Source organism: Solanum stenotomum, chromosome 3, assembly GCF_019186545.1.
Source record: "Solanum stenotomum isolate F172 chromosome 3, ASM1918654v1, whole genome shotgun sequence".
NCBI classification, from domain to species: Eukaryota; Viridiplantae; Streptophyta; class Magnoliopsida; order Solanales; family Solanaceae; genus Solanum; species Solanum stenotomum.
In genome coordinates this window covers 37,483,792-37,495,958 of record NC_064284.1, presented here as the reverse complement: position 1 = coordinate 37,495,958, position 12,167 = coordinate 37,483,792, and the positions used below count along the sequence as shown (strand labels likewise).

At 29.4% G+C, this 12,167-nt stretch overlaps 1 pseudogene; it reads left to right on the top strand.

Annotated features, from left to right (window-relative positions):
• Positions 1-379: 379 nt before the first annotated feature.
• Positions 380-12,167, top strand: part of LOC125858925 (uncharacterized) — a 50,381-nt pseudogene continuing 38,593 nt past the window's right edge.

Below are 12,167 nucleotides of genomic sequence, written 5' to 3'. Positions count from 1 at the left end.
CTACTCACTAGGAGAAATAATTTCCAATGGGAAGGCATGTAGAAAACTTTTGGGTATTCTTCCAGAGTCTTGGGAAAGAAAAGTAGAAGCCATTACTAAAGCACGTGATCTAGATAACTTGGCTATGGATGAACTATTTGGAAATCTCATGAACTATGAACTCAAGAAAAATCAAGAAAAGGAAATCGGTGGAAAAAGAAAGGAGAAGAATCTGGTTGTTAAAGCAAGAACACCAGAAGATTTTGAGGACGAACACATTGTGCTAATGACCAAAACGTTCTCAAGAATGTTATAAAGAGGACAAGCATTTCAAAGGAGGAAAAGTTCGGAAAAAGTAAAAGAGATCAAGAATGATAAGTACATTCCCACAAACAGATGAATGACCAACCAAGAAGCAAATCTCTCAATGAGAAAGGCTTTTGCCGCTATGAGAGACTCATTGGAAGAAGAGTCTAAGGATGAAGGATTCAAAAATCAGTCACACTACTTGCAATAGAGGAAACAGATAATATGACTTTCTTACACTAGTTGCTGAAACAGAATCAAAAGATGAGAGAAACACCTATCAAACACAAGAAATAATTTAGGCACTAATGGCTGGAACAAGTTCTGATGAAGATGAAGAGGAGGAAAAACAACTAGAGGTAAGTTTTATTGAAACTAGGTCTAAAATAAATATGTATTCCAAGAAACAATTGCAATCACTGTCTTCAGTTCTTATTGATGCATACTATCTAGTAAAATTTGAAAAGAATCAATTGATGGATAAGTATGCATCCCTAAGACTTGACTGTATGGCATTGGAAGATCAAATTTCTTCTTGTGATAACACCATCAATTATCTAAAAGAATGGGTTAATACCACATAATTAAGTCACAAGGGCAAAAACCTCTGCTAGTGAACTTCAATTAGCTCTTGGAAGAAGAAATAGAACGGTTAACCATAAATTGCCAGGTCTTAATTTAAAGAAATAGGCTACTACAAGAAAATCTTGATATGACCAAACTTGATTTGGAACGAAATCTTAGATGGACCACCGAAATTTTAACTCAGATTCAAGAAAGGCAGACCATCAGTCGAAGTGGGATAGGATTTAGAAAACAGAAAAATCTTGTAGCACACGCTATTCACATGTCTAAAAATGTATGTACTCATTGTGGAAAATTAGGTCATTTAAGGAATCGATGTAAAGCTCTATTTGAGGCCTTGCAGAAAAATGTTAAGTTCACCAAAAAGGAAAAGGCTGAAACGGTTAAGAACCTGGTTCCAAATAAAAAATACTTCATATAAAAGATCTTATTTTCCTTGATGTAATAGATGAGATCTTATTCATCATTTTACTCACAAAAAGGGGCCCAAGCTGATCTAGGTTCCCAAGGCTAATTTTTTACCAGTGTTTCAGGTGATGGTGAGAGGTACATGGATAGTGCATGCTCCAAACGGGTGCTAAAAATGATAGAAAATTGCCTCTCACTCTTTGATTTTCAAGGCGACAGTGAAGTGTCCTTAAAAATGATGACAAAGGTAAAAGAGTCAAGATTGACAAAGTTGAAAAGTCACAGCCACATGCCATAGAGAATGTGTTTTATGTTCAAGTATTGAAGCATAACACATTGATCATCTCTGAAATTTGTGACAAAGAAAATAATGTAGTGTTCACATCAGCTGAATATCGTGTGCCAAATTGTAACTCCGGAAACCTGATTCTGAAAAGACACAAGAATGTATATAAAGTTGCTAAGATGCCCCTTCATGAAGATAATCTTACTTGCCTCAGCGTCATTAATGATATTTCTCTTTTAAGTAAACTAGTGATAAAGGATCTGGTTCACATCTAACAATCATTGATGCACCTGCAGCAGGAGTTAGTGGATTAACCCATGGTCTTGGAGATAGGGGGAATAATAGAGCAATCAGGACACCTACAGTGAGCCTGGTCCTTGTTACTCATTGGAAGTTATTGAAAATTGATAGGACTTGGTTATCTGTTACTCAACTAGAGATTCCTTTGATATGGGACAATATGATGATGCATACATACTCATGAAGGCCTTGAATATGAAGAACTTGAGAAAAATCAGCCAAAGCTTGGTCTTGTCGAAACAAGTTGATGCATTATCATGTTTTCCTTTAATAATTGGCAAGTAAACTAATAATCTTACGCTTGAGTGATTATACAATGAATATCTGCTAACTCAGTCTCGTATTGTAACAGGTACACACTCCAGGCACATCTCAAACAATGTTTAGAAGGTCTGCGGATATTATCCCTACTTTTTTACTAACAACATTAAGCAAATCATTGAGGAGCACACAAAAGGGGAACTTGGTTTCTCTGTAATACTCATGGTATATACCATCCTTTTTCAATGCATGAATTTCTTGAGTTTGTGTCAAATATAAGCACTAGTGAACCTGGTTGATCATAAAAAAATTCAATTCTTTTTTGTTTTAAAAATCACCAAGAACCCTTTCTTTGACAATAAGCATCATTCAATCCCAAACCACTCAAATGATGAAAACCTCAGTCTTGAAGCCACCCTTTCTTTAATTTAGGGGGAACCTTGTTTTACCTCTCACATATGAACCAGGTTCACAAATTTCAAATTTTATATTCCATCCATTCCAAGTGTATAACTAGTTATCTCTCAGGGGGAACAATTCTCTTAGGAACCTAATATTATCGGTACTTGCCTTTATTATTGATAAATCCATCTCTATTGCACCAAATTGTGATGAATCCCTTACCTATAGTTGGTACTCCTTTAAAATATCATCAAGAAAAGGGCTATAAAAAAACATGGAGGAGTGAAAATGTTATGGAGTAGAATTAAAAAAAAAATGAAAAGTTCAAAGAAAGAAAGCTCCATAACTCAGTTGTTGTTGCCCATAATGCGTGAAAATACTCACCTGACCTTCTTAAATTGATTATGCTCAATTGATGATGGACCTCATATTGCTCTCACATTCTAAGAAAACTGATCATAACGAAGGAGTTGGTGCACAACGGGGGTACTGAAAAAATTATTGATGACAATAAACATTCTTTTTCGCCCCACTTTAGTAATCTTCGTCCCAATCCTTATCCTCTATTTTTCCAGACTCTTTGATGTGCTTATGTCTGTCTCATACTCATGATATCATATGCTTTTGAATCAGGGCTCTAAGGTCTTAAACTTGTACATATTTGTTTATTTTGTTACTCATTGAAGATCTTGATTGTGTGTGAGTTTAAGATGGGTAATATCCTCATATTAACTTACCTTATTGTTAGCAGAAGTGTACTTGAAAGTGTTGCCCAAGTGGTCATCAGTTAAAATGATATTGCACTCATTGTATGTTAATCGAGTCCTTTGTTTATTGATTTTCAATGATGCCAAAAGGGAGAAGTTATATGATGTGGGTTAGTGACATATTATGCATAGTTTGTCATCATCAAAAAGGGGAAAATTAATGGGGAATGAGAGAACATGAAGTTTGTAATTTTGATGATTGACAAAGCATTGTTTATCATCATCAAAAAGGGAAAAATGTTGGGAAGTAGGAGAACATATAAACTAGTTTTGTTGATTGATAAAGTGAACATGGTTCACTACTTGTTGCCTTATGTGTACTCTATCAAGTGAACCAGGTTCTCACACGTGACTGCAGTCTACCTGTACAAATATGAGAGATTGCAGCAAAAAGAAAAAGTGCAGAAATAAAAGAGCGAAAAAGGAAATAAAGAAAGAACTGAAACACAGGAGCAAAGAAGGAAAGAAATAAAGAAGGAAAAGAAAGAAGGAAACAAATAAGGAAAGAAATAAAGAAGGAAGGAAATAAAGAAGGAAAGAAATAAAGAAGTACCAATCCAAGTCAAATAAGGAAAGAAATAAAGAAGTAGCAATTCAAGTCAAATAAGGAAAGAAGTAAATATAGACAAGTTCAAGAAGGAAAAGGATTTGTTATTCCTTTCCTTGTAGAAGTTGATGAAGGCAAATCAAAGTCTATAAAAGGTTCAAGCCAAAGAAGGAAAAGAGTCGTCTTTGCATAAACACAAATTGAGAGAATTTTTTAGCAAAGCCAGAACGATATCTATTGCATATTCACAAAATGCATCATCTTGAGAGAAATAGTCATTGGAGAAAAACAGCAAGGCTTCGTCATAGCAACACGAGGACCAAGTTCACGCATCGTCACAACAATACGAGGACCAGGTTCATGAGTTGTGTTCGAGTCTGAACTATTGATGGTTGAAGTCTGATAAATTAAAGTCTAGGGTTATTAGTCTTTGTTGATTTGTCCTAGGTTTATTATTGAGTTGTAATAATTCCTAGATTGTGTAACAAAAAGTGAGTTTGACTTCTTAGAGAGTAGAGTCTTGCGAGAATTGTAACAAGAAGTGGGTTTGACTTCTTGGAGAGTAGAGTCTTGAGAGAATTGTAACAAGAAGTGGGTTTGACTTCTTGGAGTAGAGTTAAGAGAGTTGTGAGAGAATTGTAACAAGAAGCGAGTTTGACTTCTTGGAGAGTTGAGTCTTAGATTATAGTTAATCGTTGGAGAGTTAAAGGCACTAGAGTTAGTTCCTTTTGAGTTGTAATCCTGAGAAGGACGTAAATCTTGAAGTGAATAAGATTGTGGTGTGGTTTTTACCTTCCTTGAGGTAGGAAGGTTTTCACGATAAAATCTATGTTTTATTATGTTGCGTTTTTTTGTCTCGACAAAAGTACAAGAACCTGGTTCTTGTATAGGGGTAAGGTTTCTTCAGAACGAAGTTATGAAAATGACTACAGTTTTAGACTTATTAAATTAAAATAGCTATAATTATGATATTTATCAAAAATGACTATAGTTTATGTCATAATCTTGCTATATATAAAGTATTAGTAGTTTTTTTAAAAAAAAATACATTGATATAGTTTCAATTGTAACGCACTAAATAAGGTGATTTCTATTATTGTAATTGACTGTCCTTTAATTACCCCTCAAGCTCTCAACTTTCCAATATTAAATTAACAATACATAATTACCTATTAAAGAGTTTTTGTTTGTTTATGGAGTATTTTTATTTTTTGTTGATTTAATAAATAAATATCCAGGTATAAAAATCATTATGAATAAAACATGTACTCATTTGTATGAACTAATGGCCAATTTTATAAGTCAAACAAATCCTTTCATATACAACTTTATTAATCTATAATTCCATTATAAACAAACAAACTTATGTTATTGCTATTAGATGATAATGACTAAACTAAAATGTAAATACTAAGTTAGAAATAGGCGGAATGACCTGAGAGACCCTTATACTTTTCTCTGTTTGTCAATTGGATCCTTCTACTCACTAGTTTGCCAAATAAACACTTAGACTCAACGAAATATAACATTTTAAACCCTCTTCTCACATGATCAGTGGAAGTGTAATACACGCAGCTACACGTGAAACTCCACGTCATTTTTTTAATGACACATCATAATTTTTTTAAACATTTAATGACACATTAGAAATTAATGATTAAAAAAGATAAATAATATTTTTAAAAATGTACAATTCCTCCTTTCCCCAATTCCCCAATCCCCCACTTCATTGTCTTCTCCAGTTCCACTCCTCATCCCCAAAAAAAAGTCGCATTCTACTCCCACCTTTTCCATCATTTTCAAACACAAAAATTCATTAGCCATTAAGTTTTCTTGAAGATATGTTTTATTTATTTTGAATCGATAAACTCAATTATCAAAGAAATTTCAAATTGAAAAGAATTTGTTTGTGAATAATCCAAGAAATATAGTAGATCTTGAAAATTTTATATAAAACATAAAAATAAAGAATGGATTAGCCATACCTACATTTTTGGTAACTTCTTTTTAATAAATAAAATAATGATAATGGCTACAGTGATGGAGGGTGTTGAAATGAAAAAGAAAAAATAGAATGAGAGGGGTGCTGAAAAAAGAAGAAAGAATGGTGGATGAGTGGGTGAGTACTCAAATAAAGAAGAAGAAGAAGAAGAAGAAAAGAGAAGGGGTGGGCTGGGGACTGAAGATGAAGAGAGAAGGGGTGGGTGGGGGCTGAAGATAAAGAGAGAAGGGGTGGGTGGGGGATGAAGAAGAAGATGAGATGATTTGAGTTTTTTTTTAAAAAAAATTAATATTACTATTGTTTTCTTGTGTAATTTTAATATTTTAAAAATAAAAATATTGTAGTCACTTGCTGCAAAACGCGTGTAGTCACGCAGTTGTCCAACTCACCCATTTTAATGCCACATAAGTTTAGTCAATGGTCAGAAGGGTTTCAAAAATAGAGTTTCATCGAGTTTAAGTGTTCATTTGGCAAATTGGTGAATAGGAGGGTTCATCTGACAAACGGAGTCAAGTATAAGGGTCTCTCAAGTCATTCCGCCTTAGAAATATAGATACAAAAATAAATAAATAAATAAATAAATACAATTATTAACATACAAATGAATACATTAGTTTAATATTTATATATATATATATATATACAAAAATAATGTATATTAGCTAAATATATACAAAAAAATACATGAATATTAACCAATGGAAAATACAGATGAATACATTGATTTAATAAATATACATACAAAAATACATGGATATTAACTAAATATTTATAATAAAAATGGATACTATCAATGGGCAATGACTAAGTGAGAAAATAAAAATGCTACAATATATATATATATAGTTAACTAACATGAAAACATTGAATTAAAATATATCTATACAAAAATACATGTATATTAACCAATAGGCAATGAATAATTGAGAAAGATGTTGAACAGACAAGACAAATTATATATATAAATTGGAATGAAATTTGAACAAAAAAATAAGGTTGATATAAAAGGGAAAGCTGTGGAGATAAGCTTTGGAGATGATAAATAAAGAATAGTGACCATAAAACATGTCTGAAAATAAATGATTAAGCATGTAATAGCATATTTGCTATTTAATATTTAAATAAATCCATAATACATAAATAAAATATATTATAACTATGTACCTTATATATATAACAAAGTTTGCCATATTACGTAGTTTTTCTTTTAATAAATTACACTTATATCATAAGAAGTTTAGCACTAATGCAAATATATCCATAGTCCATTATCAATGCATCGTAAAATCTGCAATTTCCAGAGGATGTTATGGAAAGCCATATAATTGGATGGTCCACAGGATAACACTTAAAAGCAGTGATTTGCTGGTCAACATTGCATCATTTTGAAATTTTTTTTAAAAGGTTGATTAAAGTGAAGATCATAATATTCAGCTAATTGCTGTTTTAGTATATATGATGTGTTTTGTTCCCTTTACTTACGTGTGAGTGCATGTAATCATGAGTTGTCTATACCAAGAAAAATATAATTATTATACATTATTTATATATTAGCAAAAAGGCCATGCATGTCTCATTAGTGAGTAGCTACCCAGCCAAAAAATTTAAGGTAGTTGTAAGTTGTCATCCATCATGTATCAAACAACTTAAGCCCTAGATATCTCCTTTTATATAATCTATTATCCACTTCCACTTACTTCTATATACTATTATTTATTTTTATTATTTTAATATATAAATGTGAATAAGCAGATAGTTGATGATCAACATGTCTGTTTGTGTTATATACTTGTCCATCAGCTGCCCGTTCAATTTTATTTTTTTTTATACTATTAGCTAGCTTGTTTCCACTTATATATTAACTAGTTTTTTGACACGTGCGTTGCACGTGATTATCAATTTAAAAAATATATGCTATGGTAAATAGTATTGCTTATTTAAACGAAGATTTGAATAATAAGCTTAGCAGCGAAGATTTGAATAATAAGCTTAGCAAAAAATAATATTGCAGGTTCTTTTGTGAATGTTCAATGTGGATCGTCATATATATCTCTTATTCACGCAAACCTATGAAGATGGTCAATGAAAAATTTTATTAGTTTAATGCAGTTATGTATATACTTATTTCAATTTGATTAGGTTCAATCATGCAATTAGTCTTATCTCACTAATATTGCCTTATAGACAATAATTGTTTAGTATTTTTCTTCTCATCTAACCAGATGTGCTTTACATGTGTATTCTACGTTAAATTGTTTAGATGTCATTCATATAAATGTCTAAAGCCATTCTTTTGTCTTGAGCATCAACAACGAATCGTGACAATTCTCTAAATATTGAAAAATAATTTTCAGAATCATATATCTACATCACAAGAGAAATTGTTAACAAAAACAAATGCATTTAGACTACATCATGTTAACTTCATATATTGGAACATTACACACTAATGTTTACATTAAGCAAAACATAATTATTATATCATCAAAATTATATTATTTTCCTCAAGTACTTGAGATTATGAAATATACCCTCTTAGGATAGAACGACTTACTTCATCTGGATAGTGGTACCTTATATTCCTCTAAACTTTGAACTCACTCAAACAGAAATAAATTACACAAAAAAAATTAAAATGCAAGAAGAAGAAGAGTAGAAGATTAGAAAAAATTGTGGTTGGAAAATGAAAGGAAGTCCCTCTATTTATAGTCAACAAAGGGTAGTTTGAACAAATATTTTTTGTGTCTTATGTGAAAGATCATAAAATGAAAAATTTTATTAGTTAAATGCAGTTATGTATATATTTATTTCAATTTGATTAGGTTCAATCATGAAATTAGTCTTATCTCACTAATATTACCTTACAGACAATATTTGTTTTGTATTTTTCTTGTCATCTAACCAAATGTGATTTCCATGTGTATTCTACGTTAAATTGTTTAGATGTCATATGAACATGTGAAGAGAACAACTACATTTTATATATTCACATATTTTCACATTTGCTGTGAGTTTTCTTTTATAAAAAAAAAGTATTCGCAACATTATAAAATAAGATATTTTTAAATTAGAAGATCTCGTTAATTTGATAGTACATTTGTGACATATATAATACTTTAATTTAAATACAAATACCTACCCAAATATAAATATAGATTTGCATTAATGAAAATATTTATCTCATAAAATTAGCTACTAAATAAATAATAAAAATTAAACTAATACAAACTTCAATTGGCGTTATTACAAGTCATATCAACATTTCTTCGTCTAAAATACTGAAATATTGAGAAATATAAAATAAGTAAAACAAAAAGGCAATGTTTATATAGTAATAACTATTTTGAAGCAAACTTCCTAGGAGTCTAAATCACATAAGTAACATTGATAAATAAAGTCATTCTTTTGTCTTGAGCATCAACAATGAATCGTGACAATTCTCTAAATTTTGAAAAATAATTTTCAAAAGCATATATCTATGTCACAAGAGAAATTGTTAACAAAAACAAATGTATTTAGACTACATCATGTTAACTTCATATATTGGAACATTACAACTAATGTTTATATTAAGCAAAAAATAATTATAATATCATCAAAATTATATTAGTTTCCTCAAGTACTCGAGGTTATGAAATATACCCTCTTAGGATAGAACGACTTACTTCATCCGGATAGTGGTACCTCATATTCCGCTAAACTTTGAACTCACTCAAACGACAATAAATTATACAAAAAAAATTAAAATGCAAGAAGAAGAAGAGTAGAAGATTAGAAAAAAATTGTGGTTGGAAAATGAGAGGAAGTCCCTCTATTTATAGTCAACAAAGGGTAGTTTGAACAAATATTTTTTGTGTCTTATGTCAAAGATTATGAATGAAAAAATTTATTAGTTAAATGTACTTATGTATATATTTATTTCAATTTAATTAGGTTCAATCATGAATTTAGTCTTATCTCACTAATATTACCTTACAGACAATATTTGTTTTGAATTTTTCTTGTCATCTAACCAGATATGTTTTGCATGTGTATTCTACGTTAAATTGTTTAAATGTCATATGAACATGTGAAGAGAACAACTACATTTTATATATTCACATATTTTCATATTTGTTGTGAGTTTTGTTTTATAAAAAAAAAATACTCGAAACATTATAAAATAATATATTTTCAAATTAGAAGATCTCGTTAACTTGATAGTACTTTTGTGACATATATAATACTTTAATTTAAATACAAATACCTACCCAAATATAAATAATATTTGCATTAGTGAAAATATTTATCTCATAAAATTAGCTACTAAATAAATAATAAAAATTAAACTAATACAAACTTCAATTGACGTTATTACAAGTTATATCAAATTTTCTTCATCTAAAATACTGAATTATTGAGAAATAGAAAATAAGTAAAACAAAAAGGCAATGTTTATATAGTAACAATTATTTTGAAGCAAACTTCCTGGGAGTCTAAATCAGATAAGTAACATTGATAAATAAAGTCATTCTTTTGTCTTGAGCATCAAAAACAAATCGTGACAATTCTCTAAATTTTGAAAAATAATTTTCAGAAGCATATATCTACATTATAAGAGAAATTGTTAACAAAAACAAATGTATTTAGACTACATCATGTTAACTTCATATATTGGAACATTACATACTAATGTTTATATTAAGAAAAAACTAATTATTATATCATCAAAATTATGTTATTTTTCTCAAGTACTTGAGGTTATGAAATATACCCTCTTAGGATAGAACGACTTACTTCATCCGGATAGTGGCACCTCATATTCCGCTAAACTTTACACTCACTCAAACGGCAATAAATTACACAAAAAAATTTAAATTGCAAGAAGAAGAAGAGTAGAAGATTAGAAAAAAATGTTGTTGGAAAATGAGAGGAAGTCCGTCTATTTATAGTTAACAAAGGGTAGTATGAACAAATATTTTTTTGTGTCTTATGTGAAAGATCATGACCCTTCTGAGAAGTCGCAACACTTTGAAAAAGTCACAACTTATTGAAAAAGTCACAACTCTTTGGAATTGTCACAACTCTTTGGAAAAGTCACAACTTATTGAAAAAATCGCAACTCTTTGAAAAAGTCACAACTTATTGAAAAAGTCACAACTCTTTGGAAAAGTCACAACTCATCGAAAAATCACAACCTTTTGAAAAAAGTCACAACTTATCGGAAAAGTCACAACTCATCGGAAATGTCACAACTTAAGTGAGGGATATTATAGTAATTTAACATTCAAGTTAGTTGTTCATGCTTTTAAGGTAAGATAGATAATAATAGTATATAATTTTTCTAATAAATTCTAAACGAAATTAATATTATATTTTCCTGATAAGTTCTAAATGAAATTAACGTTATATTTTCACAATAAATTCTAAATGAAATTAAAGGTATATTTTCTTCCTACATCTATATTTTGTATTAATTTTTTATTTGTACATATTATATTTCATACACATTTTAAATTAATGATTAATAAATATATTTTATTACAATAGTCATATTAATTGATATATAATCTTAAATATTAAAAAATGATTTGAGAAAATAATTAATATGTAAAGTAGAACAGACTGTTAATCCAAAGGATGAAGAAAATTTGGTTATAACAATTGTGTGTTCTTTTTATTGACCGAGAAAAAGAAATTGCTTGAAAGCAGTGTTTCGCTATGAAAATTTGAAATTTAATTTGAAGTTATGTTCAAATTTGAAAAACAACTTATCGCTTTTTTTTTTACTCTCTTTTAAAATAGTAATATATTCAAATATGAATCAATTATCATAAAAAGTATAAACAAATACTAATATACCGAAATTTTTCATGCTCATTCTTGTCTTTGTTTCTAAACTGCTTTTTACATTTATTTTTGTAATTCGTTATTGAGTAAATATGAAAAGGTCAATCAACTATATATAAAAATTTATGTAGTAAAGTCACAATTTTATTATATATATATATATATATATATATATATATATAGTTTCTATAAATTTATGCAGGTAGTTTCTATAAATTGCATCTACTCTTGATGCTTGATAGTTCAATTGAATTCGAATGAAGGGAAAAGGGTATGATACACTCTTTTTAATTTTGTTATTTCGAGTTTATATACAGTTCATAATGAAAGTGGCTTATATATATCACTATTTTTATATAAATGTCTCACGTATACTCTTTTCCTCTAATCGAAGTGAAAAAATTAATTTTAATTTAATTTTTGGTTATTTTTTTGAAAAAAATATAATTCATATGGGGTATATTTGATCATCCTCACAAGTTAATTTTTTTTTTG